The 13,651-nt window shown below is 41.6% G+C and overlaps 1 protein-coding gene across 13 annotated transcripts in view; it reads left to right on the top strand.

Moving 5' to 3' along the window:
- LOC135105136 (uncharacterized) overlaps nucleotides 1–13,651 on the top strand; it is a 405,375-nt gene that overhangs the window by 113,468 nt on the left and 278,256 nt on the right. For 10 of the 13 annotated variants that reach the window (XR_010270726.1, XR_010270733.1, XR_010270727.1 and 7 more), the window contains one exon: nucleotides 8,904–8,964. The gene's annotated coding sequence lies outside the window, so the exon portion shown is untranslated. Of the gene's footprint in view, nucleotides 1–8,903; nucleotides 8,965–11,068; nucleotides 11,880–13,651 lie in introns of those variants that run through there. The other 3 variants (XR_010270738.1, XR_010270736.1, XR_010270730.1) reach the window with 3 other exon arrangements.

The raw sequence follows: 13,651 nt of genomic DNA, 5'->3' as shown, positions 1-13,651 counted from the left end.
ATTGTTGCTTTGTTAAGAAAATTGGGGTGAACACACACACACTCTCTCTCTCTCTCTCTCTCTCTCTCTCTCTCTCTCTCTCTCTCTCTCTCTCTCTCTCTCTCTCTCTCTCTCTCTCTCTCTCTCTCTCTCTCTCTCTCTCTCTCATCAGTGAGCGTTGCTGGATGGAGGAAATGGTGAACACACACACAGACACACACACACTCATTCTCTCTCTCTCTCTCTCTCTCTCTCTTTGAGCCCCCGTGGGAAAGGTGGTATCTCCCTGTCACTATTTATTTCACTCGTTTTCTCAGACTGCAATTAGGATAACACTCTTTGATGCCTTGCCTCTTTCACGCGATCTATCAAATGCCTCTCGGCTATGATTGATGCCAGTCTCCCTTCATCTGCCGGAGAAGAGAGGGACATGATTATTTCTAAAGGACTCATCGGTTGTACTTGTAGTAGATATGTTTCTGTCTTTGCGTATAGATTTTTTTCTCTCTATCTGCCTGTTCGTTTTTTTTTTTGTGTGTGTGTTTTTCTTTCTTGTCTTTTTTATTAAGTGTGTTTTTTTGTGTGTGTGTTGTGGTGTGTTTGCATGAATATTTGTCTCGTTTTCTATTTAATCTGTTTGTGTGTATTTGTGTATGTGATTTTTTTTTTTAATTACATAAATGTCTTCTGTATTTTCTTCAGCTGACTTTGTAAAGGAAGATGTCTGTTTTTTATTTTTTTTTCTGTGCATGTTTGTTGTCTCTGCCTTTGTGTGAGCGCTTTCCTGGTTGTGTGTTATAATATTTTGTGCTTCTGGCCTTACTCTGTAATAATAAGCGTGTCTTTCTGTTCGCCTGCAGATCTCGATATTTAGGTACGACTATTTATATGGACTAGGTATCTTTCTGTGTGTGTGTATGTGTGTGTGTGTGTATGTGTGTGTGTTGTGCTGATTCTTTCCTTCCTCCCACCTTGTCTGAAGTCGGGATTTTGTTACCTCAAGTATCACAGTTTCCTCAGAAGGTGCTAGATGCAATGTAATTTAAAGTTTTGCGCTAACACCTCCAGAGATATTATTTTGTTTGAAACACTTGGATTGCAAGGGATGCTTCTACACACACATTCTCTCTCTCTCTCTCTCTCTCTCTCTCTCTCTCTCTCTCTCTCTCTCTCTCTCTCTCTCTCTCTCTCTCTCTCTCTCTCTCTCTCTCTCTCTCTCTCTCTCTCTCATTAGTCGGAAAGAAATATGCTTATTATGGAAAACTGGCAAAGTAAATACAATCTGATCGTAAAGAATTCCGACAGTAATTAGATATAATGAAATATTCAGCTGGGTAATCATGTTCTGGCCAGTACGTCTCTCCCTGGTGAAGAGAAGCAGCAGCAGGTAATGGAAAAGGAGGAAGAAGAGGAAGAGGAGAAGGAAAAGGAGAGGAAGGAAAGACAGAAGGAGGAGACAAATGAGGAAAGAGAGGATCAGGAAAAAGAGAGAAGATATGTATAGAGAAAGGGAGAAGTAGAGGAGGGAAGGAGAAAGATGGTGGAGGAGTAGAGGAAGGATAATAGAAGGTGGAAACAAATAAGGAAATAGAGGACGAGGAGAAAGGAGAGAAGATTCATATACAGAGGGGAGAAGTAGAGGAGGAAAGGAGGAAAGAGAATGGAGGAAAGGATAGAGGAGGAGGAGGAGGAGGAGGAGGAGGAGGAGGAAAAAAAGAAATGACGGTAGAATGGAAGAGGCATTTATTCTGGAGTGGAATCTTGGAAAGTGATGATGAAATTTTAGCATACTGTCATGAAAAGAAGAAAAAATAATAATAAACGATGAAAATAGACCAAAAAAAAAAAAACATACTTCTTGCATTTAAACTGGAAATTCTGGCAACAGTCGTAAGAAAAAAAAAAGATAATCCTTGCTTCACCATAATCTTTCTTCCGCTACGAGTTTCACCATTAAGAGAACTGTACTGTAAACCTGATATTTTCACCCGCACCTCCCTGCTTCTCTCTCTCTCTCTCTCTCTCTCTCTCTCTCTCTCTCTCTCTCTCTCTCTCTCTCTCTCTCTCTCTCTCTCTCTGCCTGTTTTCCTGCCTCTCTACCTTCGTGCTTGCTTTCATTCTCCTCGTAAAGCGCTCCTCGTTAGTGCAGTGAATTTAATTACATGAAAGTCCACTTCAGTTCAACTTCATAACAGCCCCGCTCAGTCCTTCCAGTCCACTAATTATCAGGTGAAGCCTTTCAAGGGACACTCAGAGGACCGGCAAAGCGCTTGACTCCCTTCCCTTATCATCCTTTTGTCACGTGTCCCGTCCCTCTTCCTTGTGTCTTCCCTTGGTGTATTAAACCTCTTCATATTAATGCCTCCTCTCCTCCCCCCGCCGCCTGACTGACCTTCCCAAACATTATTAAGTGGATCTTTTTGATGCAGACTCTACTGCTCCGTGTATTCCCCTCCGCACTCTGCTAAGTCAAGTCTCCGCAGCGAGTGAGCGATTGCCTCTCTGCTCGTCTCCGTGGGGTTTTGTCATGTTTGTGTGATTCCATTCTCTCCTCGTCTCGCAGAGAAAAGTTTCTTCATGCTGTCGTTCATTTTCCTTTTGTCCGACTGAGTTTGATCCCTTTGTTGACTTGCGTGTTGCTCTAAATATAATGATAACACGGGCACGCTCACGCACGCACGCACGCGCGCGCGCGCGCGTGTGTGTGTGTGTGTGTGTGTGTGTGTGTGTGTGTGTGTGTGTGTGTGTGTGTGTGTGTGTGCGTGCGTGCGCGCGCACACACACACACACACACACACACACACACACACACACACACACACACACACACACACACACACACACACACACACACACACACACACACACCGAGAGAGAGAGAGAGAGAGAGAGAGAGAGAGAGAGAGAGAGAGAGAGAGAGAGAGAGAGAGAGAGAGAGAGTAACATTTTAACTCCGGTTATAACACTAAGGTTTTCTCTTTACATTTCGTCCCACAATAACCTTCATGCAAATTTAAGTGAAATAAGCGACGGCACCGCCAGAATCACGCATCCCGTGTATTAACGCATTTAGTATTCATCTATTTATTTATTCAGAATTGTGGCGAGGCCGCAGTGGATTACAAAATTTTACTCTTTTTTAATATTATGAAGTAGTCGTGTCCTCTTCTCGTGCCCAACTGTTCTCTGCTTTGATTTTTTTTCTGTTTCTTTTTTGACACAACACATGTCCTTGAAGCACTGATCTTTTTCTGTCTTTTTTCACTTTCATATCATTGCAATTTTATTTTTCTTCCGTTTTTTTTTCACGTTTTTATTTAATTTTTAGTCCATTTATTTTTCATCCCACAGTTTATCTTGATGTATCACTCATCTTCTCTCAGCTCTTTTCTTTATGCCTCCTTAGAGGAAATACTGTACCTTATCACAAACGCCCTTTCACTGGTCAATGAGTCTGTCTGTGTGCGTATTATGTTTTCCTTCGTGAACATTCGACTGCAAGCGCACTGGGGGAAGGCAGAGTGGGGAAGGGAAGAGTCATGAACCTCTAGTCACCACAGGCATTGTACTGAAAAAGTCCTCCAAGGATATTTGCAATTAGTAATTCTTAAATTCTGATCTGTTTCATTATTTCACGTTTTATTGCAGTTAGTAATTTTTAAATTCTGCTCTGTTTTGTAAAGTTGCACGGTTTCTGTTAAGATATTCTACTTTTCAATTATTTTATCTGAGAGCACTGAGCCCCCACTCACCAATCTGTACATATCGTATTATAACTTGATGATAAAAACATCTATCATCCAATCTATCTACGGCAGTTTACAACAATAGACGCCAGCAAGGATAAACTAACTGTAAAGATAACAAAAAATACACTCTTAAAAAAAAAAAAAAGTAAACTCCTGCTTCGTACCTTCCCTCATGTACTCTGTCTCCGCTCCTCGCTCCTTCCCCTTCCAACCTTTTCCCTCTTCTTCGTTTCCGCCCTGTACGTCTTCCTCCATCACTCTCCCTCTGCTGTAGAGAAATAAAGAAGAATGTGATTTCCACCGCAGTATCTCCTGTAATATTGTACCTAAGGGGAGTGGGGAGGGTGGATGTGAAGAGGAGCTGAGAAAGGGAGTGAAGGAATGCAAGGAACTTGAAGTGGAGGGGAAAGGAAGGGGGAAGGGAGATAAATAAAGAGGGATGGAGAAAAGGGAGAAAGAAGCGATGTGAAGCAGAGCGGATACGAGGAAAGGTTAGGAGACGAGAGAGAGAGAGAGAGAGAGAGAGAGAGAGAGAGAGAGAGAGAGAGAGAGAGAGAGAGAGAGAGAGAGAGAGAGAGAGAGAGAGATATGTAGGAAGAAAAGGTGAGGGAAAGAAGGATGGAAGAGCCGTAGGAGTGGAAGGGAAGGGAAAGGAAGTAGTGGAGGGGGAGGAGACACCAGTGAAGGGGAGACGAGGGGAAAGATAATAAGGGGTCTGCTGCACCTGACGGGAGAGAATTATTAAGTGTTCCTCGAGCGGGAAAAGGGAAATAAAAAAAAAGGGAGAGAAAAAGAAAAGGGCAAAAAAAAAGAGGGTTGATATTGCTTGCACAGGTAGAGGAATGCAAACAAAACGATTCTTTTTTTTTTTTTTAGGGATCTTTGTATGTTTGTTTATATTGTTTAGTTGGTTTGTGTGTTTGTTGTGTGTGTGGTGTGTGTGTGTGTGTGTGTAGTGTGTGTGTGTGTGTGTGTGTGTGGGAAGAAGGATGTAACACACACACACACACACACACACACACACACACACACACACACACACCGAAGCGAGAGAGAGAGAGAGAGAGAGAGAGAGAGAGAGAGAGAGAGAGAGGAGAGAGAGAGAGAGAGAGAGAGAGAGAGAGAGAGAGGAGAGAGAGAGAGAGAGAGAGAGAGAGAATGGTTTCTACAAGGAGGAACGCTCTTGAGACACCGGCTAATCATCTGTGTGGCCTTTGAAAATAATTAAGTTTGCTTCTCTAACTTAACATAATTTTTGTCATCCTCTTTTGAATGAATTATTGTGGTACTGACCAATAGTCCTAAATTTAGAGATTTACGAAGCTTTGTAAATACCTAAAATACGATAATCTCAAATATCACAAATTATTTATAGTATGATTCAAGTTTGCACATATCTAACTAACATTCATTATTGCATCATCCACTAATGATATGTGGAATAACATGTCATAAACAGAAATAAATAAGAGGTCGGTATTACAGTTCTCCAGCAAACTATAATTTTCGCTGTAGCACTTTTCTTCACTTCTGTTAATTGATTGTAAAGAGTCATGCCAGTGTCCTCGTAGCCTCTGCAGTGAGTCTTATTCTAATCTTGACGGTAAAAAAGTGTTAAATAATGCCGGTATGACATTTAGAAAAGTTCTGAGTAACTATTTTCATGGGGAAATAAACGCACTAAAACGTTTCAATCTACTGGATTACACCTTACCAAATCAGCAATGACTTTCAAGATTACTCTTTATACTTGCATCAGATCATTATTTTTAATTTCGAGAAGCCTTAACTTTCGAAACGGTTAACCTTGGCACTTTACTATAAGAGTAAAAGAATATAAGGTGACTCCAATAGTTTGGTTTCCATAAGTGAGTCACTGAACACTTGCTTAAAAACCTTCCATCTGACATTATTATCTATAAATGTATCGAATCTCTTCAAAGTATCTAATATCCTACCACTTACCACGTTTCTTACTAAGTTTCTTTCACATATTTCCAGCGCTATTATTAGCCATTTACTACCTACCCTGTCTCTTACTTAAATCTGATATCGTGCATATTATGACATTTCATGCATATAACTCCCTCAACTTTAGTGTGACAGTTGCACTGATAATGTATTCCGTCAGGCTAGGGAAGAGAACAAACGAAAGAATAAACATTTGGAATCATCCCTAAAAAAAAAAAAAAAAGAAAAAAAAATCGTAACCCCCCTGCACACGTTAACACTGGAGTCTCAAGGCCACTCAGGCGCAGGACTCTTCTGGGAAATGTTTTCTGCCCGTCTGTGCCAAGAGAAGATTTGACGGCTCGTTGTCACGGCTGAATAGAACGAAGCGGGTCCACAGGCTTGCGTGCAGTAGTTGGAAATTGCTCTGGGTGACTGCAAGATTTGGGGAAGTTACTTATGGGTTTAACGATTGCTGTATGGGACATAAAGGACTGTATGAGCAGTAGTAAGGCAAGGTTTTGATGGAAGGAGGGATACAGGGATAAAATTAAAGGGGAATAGGGGACTGTTTGGAAGGGAAATTTCAAAGTTAGGGGTCGGCAAGGGAAAGGGTGTAACAGTTTGTTGTAAAGGGTAATGAACTATATGAGCTGGAAAGTGGTAAGGCTAGGATTTAGTTATGAATTTGGGAAGGTTAAGGATACAGTGATCCGTTGAAAGGGGAATAAGGGAAGGGAAATGTTATTATCAAGGTTTTAACGAAAGGAAGGGTATAGGAATTCATTGTGGAAGGCAAGTAAAGGGATACAGGTGGAGGATAGTGGCCAGGTTAGGGTTTGACAGGAACATGGGTACAGCTATTGGAAACTGTGAAGTGAGGTGAAGGAATCATCTATGGATATGTAGCCACGGTCAGGAAGTGGTTAATGCCTCACCTACTTGCACCGTCTTTAGCGTCCTTTGATATCGGATTATGGTGATCTACTGCAAGTCCCGTGGTGATGAGGATGCCGAGGACTACGTTCCGGCTGGGTGACGCTGGTGCTGATTGATGCCTTATGGTTGCACGTGTGCTCATCAAGAAATCAGAAACAGGAACGTGAACGATACTTCCAAAACATTAGACTACAAATACACACACACACACACACACACACACACACACACACACACACACACACACACACACACACACACACACACACACACACACACACACACACACACACACACACACACACACACACACACACACACACAGTTATTTATAACGTTCCATTTAATATCTAATCATCAAGAGCAACAGTTGCATAGCACACTCATTTCTTTCGCCACATGCACATCCTTTCTTTTCCATTATTTTGTAACGAAAGTTGCCGTTCCATCGTCTTTAAATCTGTTCCTTAATTCAGTAGCACTTGCCAGCGCTCAATGTGTATGTGCATCCTTTCATATCACGGCAGCTTAGATTTTCATCATGTTATTCTTTAACTGTATTGCATGCAATGTAAATGTGTTTGTGTGTGTGTATCTGCATTACTGTGTTGGCGGGCGAAAGGCACTGTGGCGTCGGTGGTTTAGATAGTTTTTGGATTCACTTTCTTTTAACTTCAAAAAGCAATTTCTCTTTCCCTCATCATATATTTCTTCCCCCTTTGAAATTTACATTTTACTTCACCACGAGTGAGGAGAAAATGGTATAAAGTGTATTGGCTCTTTTTTCTCCTTATTCTTTATTTAAAAAAAAAAAAAAAAAAATCTAGTACTCCTTTTGCTTGAGCGGATTTTGTCTGTAATGGAAAATGTTCTTGCTTATTCTTCTTGAAAGAGTTTGATGGTGCTGCGCATATGCAAGCTTTAATGGCTCTATTAACATCTTTTATTTTCACGGGATGCAAACAGTTACAAAATTTTGGTAATTTTAGCCCTATGAACAATCTGCAGTACAATGAACTCTGATTTGTAGACATCCTGAAGATCGCACCTCGTTTCGTCGCCAGGATCTGTCGCAACTTTGGTGAAAACTCTAAATGCATCTTGACCCTTCCCGGTGTGGTCATCCAGTGAGGCCCATGTACTTTGAACGCTGCATTATTCCTCGCCGCACCAGCAGTCAACACTGATATCTGGAAATGTAAAGCTTGTTGTGGGATTTCTGCCGCATGTAATAACACAAGGTTCAGGCTTATAGACCTGTACCACACACAGTAACAAGATTTCTGCTGAGTTTCATCTAGACTTCACCCTTTTTTTTTGTAAAGCTGTTTTGCGTGCACCCGCCACCACTGACTCCAGGCGCCAGTGATCCTCAAGCGGCTGATCTGGTTTGCTTTGCTTCCTCTGAGGCTTTTAATTACTTGTCATAAGCACGTATTTAATTCCCCGAGTGGCTGCTAATTCTGGCTTTCATTGTCCTTCCTGGTTGAACCAATACTACTGAATGAGACATTCACATTTCTTTTTTGATGTTAAGCAAGAGATCTCTGTTTTCAGTTCGCTTCTATTAGTTATTAGTAATCACGCTCGAGGTGGCTGTTGATTTCGCCCTTCCATGTCCTTTCTGTTTCAGCTGGTGTTTACCCAAGTGTACATTGACATTTCTTTTCGAATGGGATGGTTTAGCAAGATATATTCCCTGCTTCAAGTTCGCTTCTATTATGTATACGTAATTACACGCGTACTGAGGGATATAATCTGGCTTTAATGTTGACAGTCTTATCTTGTTTTTCTTCATCAGTTGGCACGTGACCTTTTGAAATAACGGTGACTTGCTTGAAATTGCTTTCTGACCTCAGGTTTTTTTTATACCGTCATGAAGAAGATTAACATTTTTGTGATCACAGGCGTCTTTGAAACACTCGCTTATCCTCTTAGTTCGACATCATAACACTTAGGATTATGTATACAATCTGGCTACTTTTGATTTGTGGCTAGCTTGTCTGCGTAATTGTATGTTTAGTACAGAGTGGTGTTGTCAGATAAAAAGAAACAGTAAGACTTGTATCCACTTGTCATGATAGACAACCCTAATTTGCGAAATGTTTCACGAATGTTTATTATATTCTACTGATTATCGTTTCCATGTGCTAGTGGCATGTATTGAGCAACGTTTTCATACAATAAATTATAGAAAGAAACTTTGATCAAGCAGGCTGGATTTTCCTTTATATAAATTTAATAGATGTCTCTCTCTGTGATGCATACATTTTTTTTTTTTTTCAGACTGATGGTAGAGGAGATTCAGATGTTTGTGCTTCATTATAGAGAATCATTATATTTTTAGGTAAGTAGTTAAGCGCGCGCACGTGTGTGTGTGTGTGTGTGTGTGTGTGTGTGTGTGTGTTTATCCTGTTTATTTGTCTTTACCTCTGTTTGTATCAGTGGTATCTATATATTTTTAAAATTTCCTATTTGTCACTTCCCGGAAGCCTAAATTTCCATGAACCTGAATTTTTCACGTTCTAGAAACGTTCTCAGACTGATCTTTTTGGGTCCCGCACTGAAGCACTGAAGCACGGCAAGCAGTTTCGGTTTGACTTCTGCAAGTTATTTGGTATAAACAATTAATTGCTTATTAGCCCCTTTCAGGTTTGGATTGGGAGGCTACGGGAGTCAGGGCGTTGGTCTATGAACAACATAATACTGTAAAGAATAATCACACCTTAATATCCACAAATAGCAATTACTCTCGATAAATAGACAAAATAACAAAGGAAAGATGCAAACCAAAGCCACACACCGAACCTGACCTCCTAACTATACACTTTTAAAACATTCTCCCCGGCCTCATCAAAACGGTATATTTTGGTGTTATGGAGAGAAATAATGAACAACATGAACCGCAAATCTGACTAATTCCGTGACGCCACAGTGGACGTACAGCGTCGAGGGACATAACAAGGGCAAGTCATAAAGAATGACAGTAACAAGGCTTGCTGTCCTCCATCGTATGCGTTTGTTTATCATATTCTCCGGCTCTTTTCTGTCCACATTAATTGCGTTGGATAACCTGAGTTGCGGCGGGAAGTATTCAGTGCTGGGAAGTGGTATCCTGTTTTGTAATTGTAATCAAGTGCGTGATTGTAAAGTAGATTACTTTTCGTTTCCCATTTGAGTTTAGTATGAAGCAAGTCGTCTTTTTACTTCATAAAGTCAGTTGTAGCACTAACGTAGGAAATTCCTGGATAGTAAGAGATATAGCACTGCGGAGGTGAGTGAATCAAGACAGTCTGTTGGAGGGGAGGAATCGATGAGACGAAAAGCCTTTAACTCTACCCTGTTTAGAAGGGCTTTGTGAGTTGAACCTCCCCATATTTCAGATCAGTACTTAATACACGGACGGATAAGGCCACTGTTTTCGTATAGATCAAACAACTGGGAGGATAAAAGTATAGACCGAGGGGATGCAAAACACTCACCTACATCGAAGCCGTTTTAGCAATCGTATGAAGCAAAACATAGTGTAGTGCAAGAGACAGAAAGCCTTCGTGGTTACTCAACAAGTAACAGCGGCATTGTTACAGTCTAGAGTGGGCTGTAGCATTGGACTTGCCTGATATTACCAAAACGGGAAATTAAAACATAAACTTCGAAACATAAACTTGCTTTAAAACACCGAACCTATATAATGTTAGACACATATTGAACCATTTTAACACTTGCTTCACCACACAGACTCTCATTTAAGTTCTGATCATAATGAAGTCCATCCTCTTTTGCGTACCCTTCTGGTGGGTGAGAAGCTTCTGATTGGTGTAGGAAGGTGTGAAGAGCGGCGCTGGAACCTCCATGCTCTCAACACTTGTTCACCTAAAAGCATCTTCCTCTAACGCAGTAAATAAGAAAATAGAAAGAGGAAAAATGAGAATACACGACGGCAATGACTAATTACATTAACGCGCAAGATCCACCTCGGAAAATGTGAGAGTGAGCTGTGAGGGCGAGGGAGGCGAGGAGGTGTGGCGGGGTCAGCGGGGACAGGAGGCTGCTATACACACACACACACACACACACACACACACACACACACACACACACACACACACACACACACACACACACACACACACACATGCACGCACACACACATAAAAAGCAATAGTCAGTAGTTCGCCATTCTAAACTAATCGAGCGTGGACGGCACTCGAAACTTCGGTTCTCCACTGACTTGCAATCACGCCTCGCCGCCACCACTGCAGCCTCCGCTCTATCTGTCTCTCTCTGTCCCCCTCTCCTTGCGTCAGTCCGTCTCATGGGACCCGTAGTAGCAAAAATGGTAGTGATAAGAAGTATACTTCCAACATAATTCTTCCAAAATTCACGTTGACTTCTTTAACCTAAAAATTCAACACGGAACTAAAGATTCAGCCGAGTCTTCTCTTTTCCAGAATTCGAGGTAAAAGTCCTGTCACACAATTCGAAAGGTTTTCCTGCAAGAGTTTCTCCCACTCAGCTTCACTTCCCTGCGAGTCTGCTTTTACAGTGGCAAGGCCGGGCCGGGCGGGCGCGTCTACTAAATACAGGTCACGTTTCTGCAGAAAATGCGATGCAGGCGGAAAAACACGAGAGACAGCTGTCTGCGTGTAGTTATGTGTGTGTATGTATATGTGTGTATGTGTGTGTGTGTGTGTGTGTGTGTGTGTGTGTGTGTGTGTGTGTGTGTGTGTGTGTGTGTGTGTGTGAAAATAAACATACTCTTCACCCAGTATTCTAGCATTGCATATCGATAGCAATACAACTCTGAGAGAACACTGTAGCACGTATATAATTCCTGCTGTTAGATCTTATTATACATTATTCAGTGAAGTAGTAGAAGTAGTGAAATAGTTATTCCGTCACGCGTACACTCATCCTTAAACTTTTCCATTCCCTACATTACTCACACGTATCCTGACCGCCATTCCTGTTTCGGTCTCCACCTTCAATAATTCACGTCCATGTCATTGGTGGGCGCTGAAGTTAATGCCACCATGCATTATTCCCCTGGGTAAAGAGAAACGATGACTTTTTTTTACGCATATACATTTTTACTGCTTCAAAACATATTCATTATTCATGATTCATATTTCACCACTCCCTCTACCACCACCACCACCACCACCACCACCACCAACGCAATAGCCACGGTAGCCACCACCACCACCATTACCTTCAATGTGACAGGATCAGGGAAAAGAGGGATGTGTGGCGGGTATTAAAAAGATGAAAGTAATAGTGTGGCCATTACTTGCATTGACAAATTATTGTGATCAGTCTGCCATATGACACATGGAAATAAATCACCTGAAAAATATTTATATGCAGGAAGGAGAGAGAGAGAGAGAGAGAGAGAGAGAGAGAGAGAGAGAGAGAGAGAGAGAGAGAGAGAGAGAGAGAGAGAGAGAGAGAGAAACCCCTCCTCTGTCAAAGGACCCTACGGGAAAAAGAAAGTAAAGATTTAGGCTAGGGAGAAAAGGACATTTAAAAAACTGACGGCGAGAAAAAATTCCATGGAAACGAATAAAAGTAACTTGAAATAAAAATGTGACATGAAAAAAAAGAAGTAAACGTCGATGCTGAGGAAAAGTTAACTGACGCATCGCAAAAGTTAATAAAAAACGAGAGAGAGAGAGAGAGAGAGAGAGAGAGAGAGAGAGAGAGAGAGAGAGAGAGAGAGAGAGAGAGAGAGAGAGAGAGAGAGAGAGAGAGAGAGAGAGTCAAAACACTTACGAACACACACACACACAAATAAAAGAAAACAGCAAAAAAAAAAAAACTAGACCAAAGAAATAGAAAAATATGTAAAAAAAAAAAGAAAGGAAAAAATGATATAGCCATTTAGAAAATAAATAGAAATTGAAATAGACTTACAGAAGCACAAAATCAAAGAAGTCATTGTAGCAACATGAAGAAGAAGAAGAAGAAGAAGAAGAAGAAAAAAAAAAAAAAACTAACAGCAGTATAGAACTCAGTATCAGTATAACAGTCAGTACCAGTCTATATAAAACATCGAGAAGTCTCCCAAAAAAAGTCAAGGCACCCGAGTCTCAGTCTCTCATCAGCAGCTCCGTGACTCGATTTGTCCGCCAATCAAGCGAGGGGAAAAGAAGACAACGGGGGACCAATCACGGGAGGAGAGGGAGAGGTGGCGCTGAGAACCAATGAGCAGGGTAGGAGGGGCGATGGGGTGAGGGAGTGAGTGGGGTCGAGTCTTGAGGGGATGCAGGCGGGACGGGGAAGGGAAGGCCTGGAGGTCGAGGAGAGTAAGAGGTGCACGATTTACGAGTGACAATCAGCATGAGGAGGTGTGTGATGAAGGGGGCGGTCTCCAGGGTGTGGCTTTGGGAGGACGAGAGACTGAGGACGTGGAGAGATAGGAGGTACGAAGGAAGGTTTAAAGGAAAGGTGGATGGTGAGTGAAAGGAATGAGAAGAGAGGAGTGAAACGCTGCATTCAGGTAAGATCGGTGGATGTGACAGGATTGAACAGAATGTCAAGGTATTGTACTGAAGTGAATATTCTTCATGTATACATTTGTTACACTGTGCTGGAATATCAAATCACTAACTTTCGCCGTTATTCTGGTACTGAAATAGCATTATTGACGCAGAATAATAATTTACAAAATACTTAACTACTTGTGTTTAAAATCAATAATGAGAATGGAAAGTATACACACACACACACACACACACACACACACACACACACACACACACACACACACACACACACACACACACACACACACACACACACACACACACACACACACACTGGCAGTATCCGTTTTCAGTAGTGTGTTATGCATTTTGTTGGAAAATTACAGCATTCCCCACAGGCACGTTATCCTCCCCAGGGAAGGGTTTATAACTTTAATCCATTAACGTGTGCCACTTGTTCAAGCAGCAATATTCAGGTCAGGTGGTAGTGCTGCTGCTGGTGGTGCTGCCCCCACGCATTTTCGATACAAAGTAAGCATTTTCAGTCCA

The sequence above is a fragment of the Scylla paramamosain genome, chromosome 1, assembly GCF_035594125.1.
Source record: "Scylla paramamosain isolate STU-SP2022 chromosome 1, ASM3559412v1, whole genome shotgun sequence".
NCBI lineage: Eukaryota > Metazoa > Arthropoda > Malacostraca > Decapoda > Portunidae > Scylla > Scylla paramamosain.
This window is presented reverse-complemented; position numbering and strand designations above follow the sequence as displayed.